The sequence below is a fragment of the Medicago sativa genome, chromosome 6, assembly GCF_051527215.1.
Source record: "Medicago sativa cultivar Bolivia chromosome 6, Bolivia_mono, whole genome shotgun sequence".
Lineage (NCBI taxonomy): Eukaryota > Viridiplantae > Streptophyta > Magnoliopsida > Fabales > Fabaceae > Medicago > Medicago sativa.
Window position 1 is genome coordinate 2,193,947 of NC_140754.1, and position 17,298 is coordinate 2,211,244.

The 17,298-nt window shown below is 31.0% G+C and overlaps 1 long non-coding RNA gene across 2 annotated transcripts; it reads left to right on the top strand.

Annotated features, from left to right (window-relative positions):
- The first annotated feature begins 5,949 nt into the window (after positions 1 to 5,949).
- Positions 5,950 to 9,449, top strand: LOC146911977 (uncharacterized). Of its 2 annotated transcripts, XR_015014167.1 has the most exons (3): positions 5,950 to 7,067; positions 7,691 to 7,994; positions 8,101 to 9,449. It is a non-coding gene; the product is annotated as an uncharacterized LOC146911977 (long non-coding RNA). The 2 variants fall into 2 exon arrangements; XR_015014166.1 differs by having other exon boundaries at positions 7,691 to 9,449.
- The last annotated feature ends 7,849 nt before the right edge of the window (positions 9,450 to 17,298 follow it).

The following is a 17,298-nucleotide window of genomic DNA, read 5'->3' on the forward strand; positions in this document are numbered from 1 at the left end:
GTATGTGGTTAAGTGCTCTCTAGTGAGTATATGATTATTATACTTGTATTAAGATTTGTTGATGCATGGCATATTGATGTATGGCATAGTGACGAGATAAATTGCCTCTGCAAACACAGTCGACAGAAATATAGATAATAATTAAAACAAATTTAATAATAATTTTGTTTATTAAATTCGAGTTTGAATACTGATGAGAGTGTTATAATGAGAGGATGAGAGGAGTAATTAGCAACCATCTGATTAAATCCAACGGTCAAAATGCATTCATCATTAAAACATGTTAAAACCATGTGATTAAATTTTACCCCTTCTCTTTCCTTGCGTTGGGTTTCATTTGCCTGGTTTCTATGAATTTCTCAAACTCATTACTTGATGCCCACAAATCACGACAACAATATATCTTCAAATTTGGATCCCAATTTTTCATCTTATTTTATTTTATAAGGAATTAAATTAATTTATGAAATTACGTAAAAAAAAAAAATTAGTTTATGAAAAAAATTAGTTTGTGAGAAGAAGGGGTAAAATTTAATCACATGGTTTTAACATGTTTTAATGATGAATGCATTTTGACCGTTGGATTTAATCAGATGGTTGCTAATTACTCCTCTCATCCTCTCATTATAACACTCCTCTCATTTGATACACACTCTCTCTCTCTCTCTCTCTCTCTCTCTCTCTCTCTATATATATATATATATATATATATATATATATAGGGGTTTGCTACAATAGACCCACTTCATTTTATGAAGGTCTATTTTAGCAACAAGCACCTTTTCTTTTAGACACAAACGCCCTTGTTTTTGTTTTTTGGGAAAATTAAATCTAAAGGGCACAAATGTAACTTTAGTTTAAAGGTTAGATTTTTTTGTTCTCTTTCGCAGAAACTCTTCGTGTCCCTCTCATTCTCTTCATCTTTCTTTCTTCCTTCTCTGTACCCTCTTTTTCTTGTGTTTGACACTATGTAACCGATTGTTTCATAATATTCAATTTTAGCCAAATATGTTTCAGTGTCACAACTCAATTGAATCCAAATCCAATAAAACTAAAACTCATTTCCACTCATGTTTTGAGCTATTAAAGGTGGTGAAGGAGAAAGTTTGTGTTAAGAATAATTGATTCAAATTACATAGCCATTTATGTTATCTTGTAAAGGATAAATTAAAGTAAAAATTTATTACGCATACTAGTTGTACAAGAAGTAACAGGCAGCTGCAAAATGAAAATACAATTGATTTGGACAAGACCAATAACTAGTCCTCCTTGCAACAACCTCTCAAAAGGAACAAAACTAAGATAGGCAACGCAACAAAAGCTAGCACCGAAACATAGAAAAATAAATAGCATACAGGGACTGCCAATACCAAAAGAAAGAAAGAATTGAGCTATTCAAGTTTCTAATGGGAGGTGGATGGGAATCATGCCGCAGCGGTACCCGTGCCGACGCCAGTTGATGCTATGACGCGTTTCTGAGGGGAGGTTAAAGAAAGTTGCATTTTTTAGGTGTAACAACGGCGACCCGTGAAGAAGGAGGACAGTTGCATTTCTGATCGGAGGAAGAACCGAAACATCCCATGGTGGCGCCGGCGCCGGAAAAGAAACTCAAGGAAAGTGGGGAGAGAAAGGAAGAAAGAAAGAGAATGAGAGGAAGTGAAGAGTTTCTCGTGAAAGAGAAAAAAAAAAAACTCTAACATTTAAACCAAAGTTACACTTGTGCCCTTTAAATTTAATTTGCCCAAAAAACAAAAACAAGGGTGTTTATGTCCAAATGAAAAGGTGTTGGTTGCTAAAATAGACCTTCATAAAATGAAGTGGGTCTATTGTAGGAAACCCCATATATATATATATATATATATATATATATATATATATATATATATATATATATATATATATATATATATATTCATTTGAAAACCCTCTCACTAAGAAAAGCTCTCTTCTCTCACTAAACCAACCAGTAACCACCGCCTTTCAGTTCCTTCACCACACACCCTCCAAAATCCAAAAACCTTCAATCCAGATGTAGATCCGACAACAGGTGGTGCTCGCGTCGCTTCACGACGGCACCACCTCATCTTCCCGTTCGAATCCAAATGGTTCGTTCAACCCTCGCCGATGGTGAGTGGTTCTACATCAGCCATAGTCGCCGGTGTTATGCCGACGCGACTTGTTCTTTTTGATTCCTCGTTTTGGTTATGCTTCAGAAACTCGCACAGCGGCATCCGATGGGGAGCTTCTGGCGGGTCGGTTTGGTTCCGGTTGGTTATTGGTCGTTGGAACACGGTTGGGTCTGGTTGTTACGGATTTGGCTGTTGTCTCCTCCGTCCATCTCTTGCCATCTAAACCCGTTTGTGTTTGGCTCTTTCCCAATCCGTTCGGGTAGGTTTGTTACGTGAGGTACTGGTTTGTGTTATTGTTTATTGGATCTCTGATAGTTGTTCAGACTTGTTGAAGTTCTGCAGGGTTCGATAGTTCAAGTTCCACGAACGGTCCTTTGATATCTGCATCAGTCTTTTATTGATTGATTTCAGATTGGTTACATTCAGTTTGGTTACATATCCTTATATCCTTGACTTTGAAATATGATAGTTGGACTCGAAAGAGTCGTGAAACTTGCTGCCTTTATTTGCAGGGAGCTGTTGGTCCTTGGAATCGTTCCGTGTTGACGGTCATTCCATACACCAGTTTTTTGAACCTCTGGTTGGTGCTTCAAACTGTTCACGATCATCTTTTTTTGCAACTTGGTTTCGCGCCCGTACGCGGGCGTGCTGGGTTGTCTCTGTGGTCACTGATGTTTGATAGGATTAATTAGGGGTTGGATCTATAAGTGTTGATTTTATTGTATTATTTTCCCGTTTGGGTTGACCTACACTCGTGTGATTTTGCTGGTCAGGCTCTTTGTCCCCCAGCTTTGTACTCTTGTTTTTTATTAATCTAATGTTTGTTTGCTTAAAAAAAAAAGTTATGGAATAATTTCAACGCAAAAAAAAATATATATATATATTTATTTTTTCATTATCCGCATTATACACGCATAGAAGTAGAACAACTTTTTCTATAATCTATACTATATCTATTCTATATATAAAAGTTGTCCCAAGCCAATTTTGAAGCCCTAATTTTTCCTAAACCCTAGCAAATAAAATACCTGTTTTAACCCTGACCTAAACCTTAATTACGAAACAGCTATGGTAACAAAAGATGAGAAAAAAAAGCCGCAAACAACACAATAGAAACCAAAAGAAACAACTTTTGCGTTCCATATTCTTCTCACATATCCCAACAATTTGAAAACTTTCAGCCGTTCTACTTCTGACCCTCACCGTTCTCCACCTTCTACTTCTGACCCTCACCGTTCTCCACCTCCCACCCTCACTATCTTCACTTCCGGTCATTCTTCCATTGCCACTGTCCTCTCCTGCCGCCAGAACCACCGCGGATCTCCGCCGTATCACCCCCATCACCAGTCTTCAACACTTGACACTCCAACTTTCACCGTCGTATTTCTCCTCTCAACGCTCATTGTCGTCGACTCGACCGCCACCGTCTGTGGCATCATATCATTACAACAAACTCATAACAACAATCGCTACTTGCGGTAAGTGCTCTCTCAAACCTTCCTTCACCATTTCTGTAAGCAATATTCTGCCGCACCATTCTGCAGCACCACCCACACTTCAGCGAATCGCTAATTTCAATCTGAGTAACCTTCCCAAACCTTCAGATCGATTAACTATTCCCAAACCTTCCTTCACTATTTACGATTTCAGATTATCACCCACACCTTCTGTTTCTCCTTCATCACTTCCGATTCAGAAACGCTAATCCGTTTCGATTACCGATTCATAAAAGGTTTGATTTCTTCTCCATCCAAATCTCATCCTGTTCATCTAAATTTTATCAAAGCTAAATTATCCAGAACTGATTACTGCTGACTGCTAATTTTAGTTTTTTTTTTTTAAATTGTGGATTGCTATTATCTCATGAACTGATTACTGCTGACAGCTAATTGTATCTAATGTTTTTGTTTGTTGTATTTAGAATGTTGCAACAACTATTTTTGTGTGATTCTTTTGGTTCTTTTTTTAATTAATTTGTGATATTCTTTTAATTCTCACTTCCTTTTTTGATTCATTTAAATGTTAGATGCAAGAGGTTGGGAGATAATTCATCAAAGTTGGTCTATTTGCGGCTGATGTTGTGGGATATATCGTAGTCAAGATTTTGTTTGATTGGATTTTATACTGGTACTTATGGTAATTATCTGCTCAAATTAATGCAGATAACTTTGATAGTTTGCTTCTCTTATGTTATCACATAATTCACCGTGAAATTGAGAACAAATGAATTGTTTATTTTTGTTTGGTTGACACTTGACACTGTAAAATTGTTTAGTATTTAATTTGATTTTGTAGTTTGATTTTTGGTTTTGGTGTCTTTTGACTGCACTGAAAAAGAGTACGGAGAGATTGACATGGGATGTAATAGCGATAAGATTGGAAGGAATGAGTTAAATCCAATAACCACTTATGCATTAGGTGTTTTCATTTTTTATTTTATTTTGTTTCTTTACTTGAATTTATGATAGATTAATGGAGATAAGTTAATTGGTTTCAACTACAATATTGACGATAATCTTGATTTAAATTTGGTGTAGAGTTTGTTGATACTGATGTTAGAATTTTGATTTAATTTGTGGCAGACAATGTTTTGGCCACGTACAAATTTTGACGAGGTGTATGAAGGAGCAGCCAGACGTGTAGTGAATTCAGCCATTGATAGGTTGTATATCATCATCTATGTTGTTACTACTTTCAATTTAGCATTTTAACATAATGAAAATCAACATGTATTTTGATGTTTGAGTTATATATTATAGTTTATCTATTTTTCTTCTTCTAAATGGATACATATTGATATAAATATATATTTATTGCATTAGATGATGAATTGATGCAGATCTACTTTGTTCTTGCAATCAATATGTGGTTTTAACTTTTAAGGTTCTCTCATTCCATTTTACTTTGAAGTTTTATGCATATCAATAACTTTTATAATATATTGTTTTGATATCTTGCTTTTTCAAATGACAGCTCTAACTTTGTTAATTTTCTTTTGTCTATGAATTTCATAAAGTCTGCTTCTTTTCTTTTTTTTGTGTTTGCTGATTGATAAAAGTTAATTTGTAAAACAGTGTAAGCGGACAATACCTTATCCTACTTCTAACTCTTTAATAAGGTGTCGGTTTTCCATCTAAGAGTAAATTCAAAGTTGGAAAAATTGGCAGGCTCATGTATTGAAAATGCATTTTGGTAAGTTATTTAACAGTTGGAATGAGATGTAAAAGCACCAGTTTGACGCCGATCTCCTAATCTTCATCTTTTACACCATTGTTATGACAATCCCTTTTTCTTAGTTTAGTGTAGCAAATAATTAGAATCCTTTAATTTAATTTATAAGTCTATATTTTTCCTCTCTTCCCGACTATTTGATTTTTTTTTCTGCAACATCGATTGGAAAAAGTTCAATCCCAACCACCATTATAGAAATTGGGCAAATGAAGGATCTGTTTTTCCATCGACACTGCGCAATTTGTTTGTTCATCGCATGTGTTTGGATGACTTTATTTGGATAATTATCATATTATTTTATTTGTAAGTATTTCTATATGAAATTTTTGCTCAGGCATTTGAAAACTTCTTACATAAATGCATGCACACAAGTTTTTTTTTTTTATTCCATTTAATTTTTATAGAGGCAAATTGTATGAAAATGACAAGTATAAAGTAGTTGATATGGTACTGTTATTATAACGTTTATTTGATTTAGATTTTAATCATAGTTCTCTTTTTTGGTCTTCTTTTTATGTTGATTTTATCTTATGTTTTTGATTTGGACAATAGGATGATTATGCTGCTGATGACAGATGAATTCGAGGAGAAATTAAAAAAGGAGACAATGACTCTTTTTGTTTTTGGTAGCCACACCCACGCTTCTAAAAAAAATCCAATCTCTTCCACTTTGGCAGAAGCTATGGCTCCGAGGTGGTTCCTTCAATTGAGCTTTAGGTACTAACTTGGACTCTCACACAAATATAAAAACTGATTCTATGTCTATTGTTAAATTCCTTGATGCAAATTATCTTAGATTGTACTGATTTGTTCTCTTTGAGACCCAACCCTAGAGTAGTTTTTTTTAAAAGATGCATAAATTCTGCAGCAAATGCATTTTTTAGGGTAGCTAGAAATTATGGCTCTAAATCTTGGGTGGAAACTCTCCCTGGACCCATTGTTTTTATCATCTGTAAGGATTCAATGGGGTTTCTATAATGAACAGCCTTGGTTTCTCAGCTGATAGTCCAGACAAATATTGATATTCATATATCCTTTTTCTGATGCTTATCTCCACATATTTGCACATGAGATGTCCAACGTTCATTTTGTGAATTTGTTTGTGTGATGTTTGTTGTTTTCTGATCTGTGTGTGAAATAACATGCAGGGTAATCTCTAGAAAGTAATCTGTCATAGATGGATTATCTTGCGACTTGAGACAGATATGATCCACTTTTGATTGTGGGAAAAAATTGTGCTAATAAATTTGAGAATGTATTTTAGTATTGACTTATAGTAAAAAAAAATCAAAATTTCCATTAGAGCACTACATTTTCAAAAGCTTATATTTTTGTTTAAATCTTAATCTGAACATTATCTTATATGTTATCCCTTATCTTACTTAAAACGTGTAATGGTGAATGTTGGGGTAAATGAAAGCAATTGAGTAATTTCTAAATGTGTTTTGAATTTTTGATTGGATGTGGCTTGAGTTTGATACGTTTTTATGGTTACAGTAGTTATACTTGAAGCATAGGTTCTCATTATGTTATTTTTAATTTTCTGCTATTCAAGTTGAATTTGAGGTTTTTTTTTATCATGGTTTGCAAGTTAGCATCAGAGTGCTTCAACTTTGGTGTTCTGAGGTGTATTACGGCTCTAATTTTCGTTGCAACTTTTGGTCCGTTTTGAGTTGTGCTAAGGTTGTTGTTCTTCAACCAAACAAGGTATATGTTGTTATGGTAATATTTGAGTTTCTGATTTCATAATTTTTTTATAGAGATCATTTCTGTTTGTTTTCTTAGATTGTCACACATTTCCTTAATACTTATGTGTATGCTAGACCGAATTCAGTTTACTTGGTCACATTTCCTTACTTTGGGGACGACATTTGCGTGGTATGCAATAGTGATAAGATTTTTAGGAATGAGTAAAATCAAACTACTGCTTTGCATTAGGTATTTACTTTGCATTAAGATTATTACTCTAGAGTGAGTTGTTTCCTTCTTCTTTATGCATTTATTTATATTTTATCACTTTTTGTTTGAAGCATTTGAGATGAAGGGATCTGTTTGGGCTCATTTTGTTAAGTTGTTTATGTTTAAGCTGATTTAATGTTGCTAATTTTATTTAAGATGCTTTGTTTAAGTTGTTTTTGGTGAAATATTCATGTAATACGAAATGAAGCATAAAGTTGTTTCTGTTTAGGCCAATTTTGTTTAAACTGTTTATGTCAAAGGTGTTTAAGTTGTTTCTGTTTAAGCTGTTTTTATTTGCTTGCTGTTTAAGCTGTTTTCATATGCTGCGTATATGGAAGAAGAAAATCACTGGGTTCCTCATTTTGTGCCAGGTAATTTCGGCAAATGCATGGAATGGTACAAAGTTGATCATGGATTCTGGATTTCTGCAATAAATTTTCAGAACAATACATTCCTAAAGATAAACCTTCTACATCACAACCTCCAAACGTTGTACCACTTCCTAATCCAGAGGATGATGTCTCAGATGGTGAATCCAGCTCTACAGGTAGTGATGAGAATGGTGAAAGCTCCGACAGTGATGATGACAGCTTTGAACGGCAAGGGAACACATTTTACAGCGATCACCAAGTTACACATACCATAATTAGTTCATTTTATCTTAATAATAGTAAGGTACTACAAATTGATTATCTCTAATCAAAGAAAAGTGAAACTCATATACATCACTGTCATTCTTAATAGAAGTTAAATAAGTCAGAATTTACATATTTGGACGCAGCTATTCTTTTGTTATGCTGCTCACAGCGGCAGGCCGCTTGCGACGGGCACATCAATTGAAGGGTAATGGTACCTTTTCTCTTATTCTCTCTAAACAACGAATTTGGTGCAATTTTATTTTTATTTTCTGTTTTTTTTTGTCAACGAAATATAGGAGGAGGAATCACCAATGAAGCATATTTACACTAACTGAGGTAAACGAGCTATTAGTTATGTTTGGGCTAAATTAAGAGTAACTACTTTATTGCAAAATCCATATTTCGACTTCATTTGGTCTCTGTTTTTCAATGTGGTTATGTAGATTAACATGTGTAATTGTTCTTGGTCATCCTTTTATTAGTTGGCTTCTTTCCGCCCCTTGGAAAACTTTTTTAGAAGGTATATGTCTCTATCTTTTTGATGGTTTTTTATAGAGCACTATGGCGTCATTTGATCCATGTAGCCGACCCCACTTAGTGGGATAAGGCTTGGTTGTTGTTGTATATGTCTCTATCTTTTTGAAAAATTCATGATTGCACAAAAGGATCATACTTCTAAGATTACTAAGCGTAGATATAAACTAAACTTCATGCGAGGAACTGTTCTTTTCAAAGTCACAAAATGATCATACATTGCTAAGATTAATTTGTTGTTATTCTCTTCTTTTTCGCCATTTTAGCATCACTATTTTTTCTTAGCTGCACTTCATACCCACATCTAAATAGCCTTATGTGTTAATTAATATCTTAGTTTACTTGCTACCTTGGATCAAACACTTTTCACCTTGAGATTTTGTCTATTACCCTCTTTGCTAATAAGGCTTTTGGACCGGTTATCCTTTACTTTGTGTTTTGGTCACTATTAGAGTCCATTGGAGAAATTTTTCTCATCAAATTATTAAATACATGATCAGTTAGTTTGTAGTTATTTTAATGAATAATAACGAGGTTACAAGGTATTTATTTCTCTATGTTGTGCTCCAATCAACCAAGACACAAGTATTTCATCACTTCTATATGGTTGTTTACTCATTATCTGCACTATTTTATGAAGGTAGTGTGACATTTGAGAACGAACAGAACCTCAGAACCTGAAGTATACTAAGCTTAGATCGTGGCTTCCATGGACATGGAAAATGAGGAAGAAAAAGCACTATATGTTAGTTTGCTTTATGTTTATAATGCCTCCCAATTTCGTATTATTTCAAGTTACAACATTCTCTCATTACGATAAAATAAATTGTATAGTTTAAGAAGAAAAGTCTTACGTAATTGTAGTTGACTTGGTTGAGAACCATATTAAGACTTCCTTTAATCCAGTTGTATCAATTTTTTAGATTTGAATTAATGCCATCAGAGTTAATTATTCTCATACTTCTAAATTCCAACCAGATTGCACCCAGAAAATATTTATGGTGCTGATTTTAAAAGCAGTAATTACTGCGCCCCTACACCCTATTTACAAGCCAATTCTTAAGTCAAACAAAAATGCCCTATATCAAAAATATTATTTTCATTTTATTCTTATTAATCTTTATCCTGCGCCCCTACACCCTATTTACAAGCCAATTCTTAAGTCAAACAAAATGCCCTATCAAAAATATTAATTTCATTTTATTCATATTAATCTTTATCTTGCGCCCCTGCACCCTATTTACAAGCCAATTCTTAAGTCAAACAATGTGCCCCTACATGCCAATGTCGCAATATCACGAGTTACTTCAAGGGGTGGTTTAAAGATATTGATTAATGACGAGGACGGCGATGATACCGATGTTGCATCAAATGTGGTCTACAGGGAAGTTTTGCATAATGTGTAGGACTTTGTGTGCTATTCATTTTCTTACTTATTGAAACTATTTACATGTCAACGAACTTCAGTTTCCCTTTTAAAATTATATGTTATGTTAAAGTAACAGGAACTACGTAATAGAATTATGGAACAATAACAAAGTCTATGGTAATTGACATTATGGTTTGATTTACGACAATTTTTACATTCAAGCGAACTACATTGTTTTATTTTTACAGTGAATATTAGCTTCTTAAAATGACCCGTGCGGTAGCACGGGTCGATGGTCTAGTATAAAGAAAACTACCCCTTTCAGCACACTTTTGGGTTGGAATTTTCTTTCCAAAAATACCCTTAATTTTTAATTTTAATTTTAAATACAAATAATACATGTAACAAATAGATAATAATAAATTTAATTTAAGGAGAAAACTTACACACAATTCCTTATGAATATTTCTTAGTGTTAGCCAATTATAAAATAACACGTGGATTAATCCATGTCACTAATCGTCTCCGTTAACCCTCCTTTACATCCGTTAACCACAGATCAAACTCACAAAAAATTAGCACAAAAAAAAAAACTCATGTTACTTTTTTATCAGCCGATTTTATGTTGTACATCTGTGTTGTTCCCTTCTGAACATTTTCATATCCCTTCCAAAAAAACAGTATTTCCATATTATTTTATTACTTCCAAGAAAAACAGTATTTTCATATTATCTATACTATATATAAAGAAAACTACTCCTTTCAGCACACTTTTGGGTTGGAATTTTCTTTCCAAAAATACCCTTAATTTTAAATACAAATAACATATGTAACAAATATATAACAATAAATTTAATTTAAGGAGAAAAACTTACACTCAGTTCCTTACTGTTAGCCAATTATAAAATAACACGTGGATTACTAATTCATGTCACTATTCGTCACCGTTAACCCTCTTTTACCTCTGTAACCACCGATCAAACTCAAAAAACTAGCACAAAACAAAATTTCATGCTACTTTTTTATCAGCCGCTTTTATGTTGTGCATTTGTGTTTCCCTAAACAAAAATGTTGTACATCTGTGTTTTTCCCCTCAATACAACCGACAAAGATTGTCAAGTATTTTCATATCCCTTACAAAAAAAAGTATTTCCATATTATTTTATTATTTTATTTTATTAATATTATTATTTTATTTTATTAATTTAAGTTACTCTTCCTTAGCCTTTGATCAATTGTAACAAACGTCAGAAAAAATGGTAAAGATTTGACTTTAAATCTTCTAAAAAAAAGATTAGGAACAAACGTGAACAAAAAATAATGTTAAAGATTGGACTTTAAATTCTCTAAAAAATATATTAGTAACAAACGTGGGAAAAAAATATTGTTAAAGATTGGACTTTAAATCCTCTAAAATAAAGATTAGTAACAAACGTGAGAAAAAAATAATGTTAAAGATTGGACTTTAAATCCTCTAAAAAAAGATTAGTAACAAACGCGAGCAAAAAAAATTGTTGAAGATTGAACTTTAAATCCTCTAAAAAAAAAGATTAGTAACAAACGTGAGCAAAAAATAATGTTAATGATTGGACTTTAAATCCTCTAAAAAAAGATTAGTAACAAACGTGATCAAAAAATAATGTTAAAATTGGACTTTAAATCTTTTAAAAAAAAGATTAGTAACAAACGTGAGCCAAAAATATTGTTAAAGATTGAACTTTAAATCATCTAAAAAAAATTATGACTCAAAATATTTTAGAAAACGATTTGTTAGCACTATATTAAACATTAAATATTAATAAGTAGGGTTCTCATAGTTCGTAGTTCGTACCCGCATTGTTTAGTTTTTCTCAACCTCTCTCAGCCCTCTGCATTAGAATTCTGAATTAACCTGTAAGTTTTTTTCTTTTTCTTTCATGTTACAACTAATCAAAGTCGATTAATTTTATGGATTATTTGACTTTGCTTGTTTATAAGTGATTATGATTCAAATTGTTTACGGTTAATTTCAAGAATTATTTGACTTTGATGGTTTATAATTGCTTATACAAACTATAATAGCGTGACTTTTTTTTTTATATAAAGTGAACCGTGGTTTTTTTTAATTATTAAATAAATCATTATTTTGTTTAAAGCAATATTTCTTTTACATAACATGTCATTTATACATTAATGTTATGATGTTACTAATTACTAATCATTATTTTATCTTTATTTTATATGCAGGCAATCTAAAATATGTTGAGTTTATAAATAATTTTGTTATATGCATTGACAATATTTTGTTTATAAATCAATATATCACTAATTTCCATTAATATTTTAAAATTTAATCAAACTTATACAAACAAACATAATAAAATAATCACATGCGTTAGCGCAGTAGAAAGAGCGTGCCCGTCTTTCCGCTAGTTTTATTATTATAAGTTACTCTTTCTTTGCTTTTGATCAATTGTAACAAACGTGAGAAAAAAATAATATTAAAGATTGGACCTTAAATCTATACTATATATAAAGAAAACTACCCCTTTCAGCACACTTTTGGGTTGGAATTTTCTTTCCAAAAATACCCTTAATTTTAAATACAAATAGCCAATTATAAAATAACACGTGGATTAATAATCAATGTCACCAATCGTCACCGTTAACTTTCTTTTACCACCGTTAACAACAGATCAAACTCACAAAAAGTTTAAAAATTATATTTGCATTCTTTATGTCTCTTCTCATGAATTCAAATCGATCCAGAATTCATCATAGTACTCTCTGATCACATCTCATCACCTCTAAAAAATTAGAAAGTTCCAAGGCTCACGAACTTGATTAATACTTCTGAAGCACCATTGAATGGAATATCTTTAAGGTCCACTTCATGAATTGAATATCTTTCTGTTTTATCCTTCGAGCAATTTACTTTCCGCCAACATTACAATTCAAGCTTTGTTTTTACTTTTTTTTTGTTAGAAGAATGAATGAATCAGAATTTGAGAAAATCAAAGTTGAACAATAATCATTTATGAAAAAAATAATCCAAAGTTTATGTTTTTTCTGCTTTATTTCTCACGAGTCTATGTGTTTTTTTAATTTTTTTTGAACAAAAATAATGGCCGATGAGGATTGGACTATAAATCCTCTAAAAAATATTAGTAACAAACGTGAGCAAAAATTATTGTTAAAGATTGGACTTTAAATCCTCTAAAAAAAAGATTAGTAACAAACATGAGCAAAAAATAATGTTAAAGATTAGACTTTAAATCCTCTAATAAAATATTAGTAACAAACATGAGCAAAAAAAAAGATTAGTAACAAACTAAGCAAAAAATAATGTTAAAAATTGGACTTTAAATCCTCTGATAAAAATATTAGTAACAAACATGAGCAAAATATTATGATTCAAAATCTTTTAGAAAAAGATTTGTTAGCACTATATTAAATGGACTATAAATCCTCTAAAAAAAGATTAGTAATAAACATGAGCAAAAAATAATGTTAAATATTAGACTTTAAATCCTCTAATAAAAGATTAGTAACAAACGTGAGGAAAAAAAAAAGAAATTAATAACAAACATGAGATAAAAATAATGTTAAAAATTGGACTTTAAATCCTCTGATAAAAATATTAGTAATAAACGTGAGCAAAATATTATGATTCAAAATCTTTTAGAAAAAGATTTGTTAGCACTATATTAAAAATATTAATAAGTAGGGTTCTCACAGTTCATAGTTCGTTCCCGCATTGTTTAATTTTTCTCAACCTCTCTCCGCCCTCTGCATCAGAATTCAGAATTAACCTGTAAGTTTTTTTTTTTCTTTCATGTTACAACTAATCAAAGTTGATTAATTTTATGGATTATTTGACTTTGCTGATTTATAAGTGATTATGATTCAAATTATTTACGATTAATTTTAAGAATTATTTGACTTTGCTGGTTTATAATTGCTTATACAAACTATGATAGTGTGTTTTATTTTTAATCTATAAGCACACCTTTGGGTTGGACCTTTCTTTCCAAAAATACCCTTAATTTTAAATACAAATAGCCAATTATAAAATAATATGTGGATTAGTAATCCATGTCACTAATCGTCACTGTTAACCCTCTTTTACCTCTGTTAACCAGAGATCAAACTCACAAAAAAACTAGCACAAAACAACAACTCATGTTACTTTTTTATCAGCCGCTTTTATGTTGTACATCTGTGTTGTTCCCCTCAATACAACCGACAAAGATTGTCAAGTATTTTCATATCCCTACCACAAAAAATAGTATTCCATATTATTTTATTGATATAAATTACCCATCCTTAGTCTTTGATCAATTGTAACAAACGTGAGTAAAAAATAATGGAAAAGATTGAACTTTAAATCCTCTAAAAAAAAGATTAGTAACAAACGTGAGCAAAAAATAATGTTAAATATTGGAATTTAAATCCTCTAAAAAAATATTGTTAAAGATTGGACTTTAAATCCTCTAAAAAAAGATTAGTAATAGACGTGAGCAAAAAATATTGTTGAAGATTGGACTATAAATTCTCTAAAAGAAAGATTAGTAACAAACGTGAGCAAAAAATAATGTTAAAGATTGGACTTTAAATCCTCTAAAAAATATTGGTAACAAACGTGAGAAAAAAATAATGTTAAAGATTGAACTTTAAATACTCTAAAAAAATTATTAGTAACAAACATGAGCAAACAATAATGTTAAAGATTGAACTTTAAATCCTCTGGAAAAAAATATTAGTAACAAACGTGCGCAAAATATTATGTTAAAGATTGTACTTTAAATCCTCTAAAAAAATATTAGTAACAAATGTGAGCAAAAACTAATGTTAAAGGGCAGACCATTCCCAATGTTGGAATCTATCTTCCACGACATGTTTTCTGTCATGGTCTGTAGGTTTATCGAGAGGAGTTTCTCAAAATTCAACAAAAGTTCTCATTAATGAAGGGAAAATAGAAGGAGAAGATGGAGACTTTATGAAAAATGTAGTTTTTTAAAGATATTCTTTTATCGCAATCATAACAATGTTTCTTTTACATAAAATGTCATTTATACATTTATGTTACGATGTTACTAATTACTATTAGAATAAACAATAAAAGATCATTATTTTTTCTTTATTTTATATGCAGACAAACTAAAATATATTGAGTTCATAAATAATTGTTATATAACTTGACAATATTTTGTTTATAAATCAATATATCAATAATTTCCATTAATATTTAAAAATTTAAAAAATTTAATCAAAATTATACAAACAAACATAATAAAATAATCGCATGCGTTAGCGCAGTAGAAAGAGCGGACAGACGGGCACGATAGTGCCCGTCTTTCCGCTAGTCCTCTATAAAAAAGATTAGTAACAAACGTGTGCAAAAAATAATGTTAAAGATTGGACTTTAAATTCTCTAAAAAAAGATTAGTAACAAACGTGAGCAAAAAATATTGTTAAAGATTGGACTTTAAATCCTCTAAAAAAAAAGATAAGTAACAAACGTGAGCAAAAACTATTGTTAAAGATTGAACTTTAAATCCTCTAAAAAAAATTATTAGTAACAAACGTGAGCAAAAAATATTATTAAAGATTGGGCTCTAAAAAAAAGATTAGTAACAAACGTGAGAAAAAAATAATAATGTTAAATATTGGACTTTAAATTATCTAAAAAAAGATTAGTAACAAACATGAGCAAAAAATAATGTTAAGATTGGACTTTAAATCTTCAGGAAATTTTTTTGGTAACAAACGTGAGCAAAATGTAATGTTAAAGATTAGACTTTAAATCCTCTAAAAAAAGATTAGTAACAAACGTGAACAAAAAATAATGTTAAAGATTTGACTTTAAATCCTATAAAAAAATATTAGGACTAAAAATATTTTAGAAAAAGATTTGTTAGGACTATATTAAATATTAATTATCAATCAGTTTCCAGGAGAAGAACATAATTTGTTGTCATTTGACGAGGTTGAAGGGGTTACTCATAACTTATATCAACAGGAATTCCTAAACTCAATTGCTCAAGGAAGTATCCCACCACATATTTTAAAGGTAAAAAAGGTGCATCTGTGATGTTTTTGCGAAACATAGACCCTAGATATGGCCTGTGTAATGGGACATGATTGTTATGTCGTGGTTTGTTTAAGAATATGTTGGATATGGAAATCCTAACAGAAAGCAATGCTGGAAAAAGAGCATTCTTGCCCAAACAATAATATACTAACAAACAATAATATCCTAACAGGAAGCAATGTTGGATATGTCCATTAATATTTAAAAAATTAAAAATTTTATCAAAATTATACTAACAAACAATAAAATAATCACATGCATTAGCGCAGTAGAAAGAGCGGCGTGCCCGTCTTTCCGCTAGTAAAGATAGTTGTTGGTGTCATTAAAAAAAATAAGAATTTAGATTATATATTTTTGTTATATTGTTGTTGTAATATATAATCATGATTACTTTGATTTGTTATAATTTGAAAGTAAAAAACAATGATACTTTTACTTTTAATCAAAATTAAAATTTCATAAAAAACACCGTTCATAATTTTCAATCGTTAGCACAGTAAAAAAGCGGAAAGATGTGCTACTTGTTATTTCTGTGTTGTAGTCCAAAAATATAATTAGCCCGTACATCACACTGTGCTGAAAGATCCAGCGGGGAAAACACTTCTTTACGTGACATGCTCTCATAAACCCTAATCTCCAGCTCATACGAGAGAAGCAAAAAGGGAGTGAAAAATTAGGGTTTTTCAGCTCCGGCACAGATTTTAGCAGGTAACAATTAATATCACTTCTCATCGTCTTTGATTTGTGTTCATAGCTTTCGTTTTATAATATTTTTCTCTATTTGTTTTCCAGTTTTATTTTGCATATTCACTTCCATTCTAGATTACACACAACGATATCTTTTTTTTCTTCTTCCTATTTATATTGCTTCTGGTTGCAACTAGAGCACCTTCATGTTTCTTAGTATTGAATCCGTATAAATTAAACTATTAATTTCACCAAACAAAACCATATTATATAATTTCATGTTGTATTTTCATATACTGGTTATTGCACTGTTAAAAATACCATAATTTTGATTTTTAGTTTTGGGTTTTAAACTCTTTCTTATCTGATTTTTGGTTTTAAAATAACTCTTCATATTTAACTTTTTGAATTTTGTTTACTGACATATTCTATCAATAACTACAAGAGTTTGATGAATATTTAGTATTGTCTTCCCTCAGAAGTTAGCCCTTTCTTAATAACCCATATAAACCAATTTGTTTGATATACAGACATTCAAGATATTAATTATGACCTATATAATAGAATTAGCTCATCCTTATCAACCCTAATATACTGTTTTCATTCACGTACATTAATTGACATATGAATTATACCCTATTCAATATAATTTTTTATGTTGTTGATTTTAGAATATAA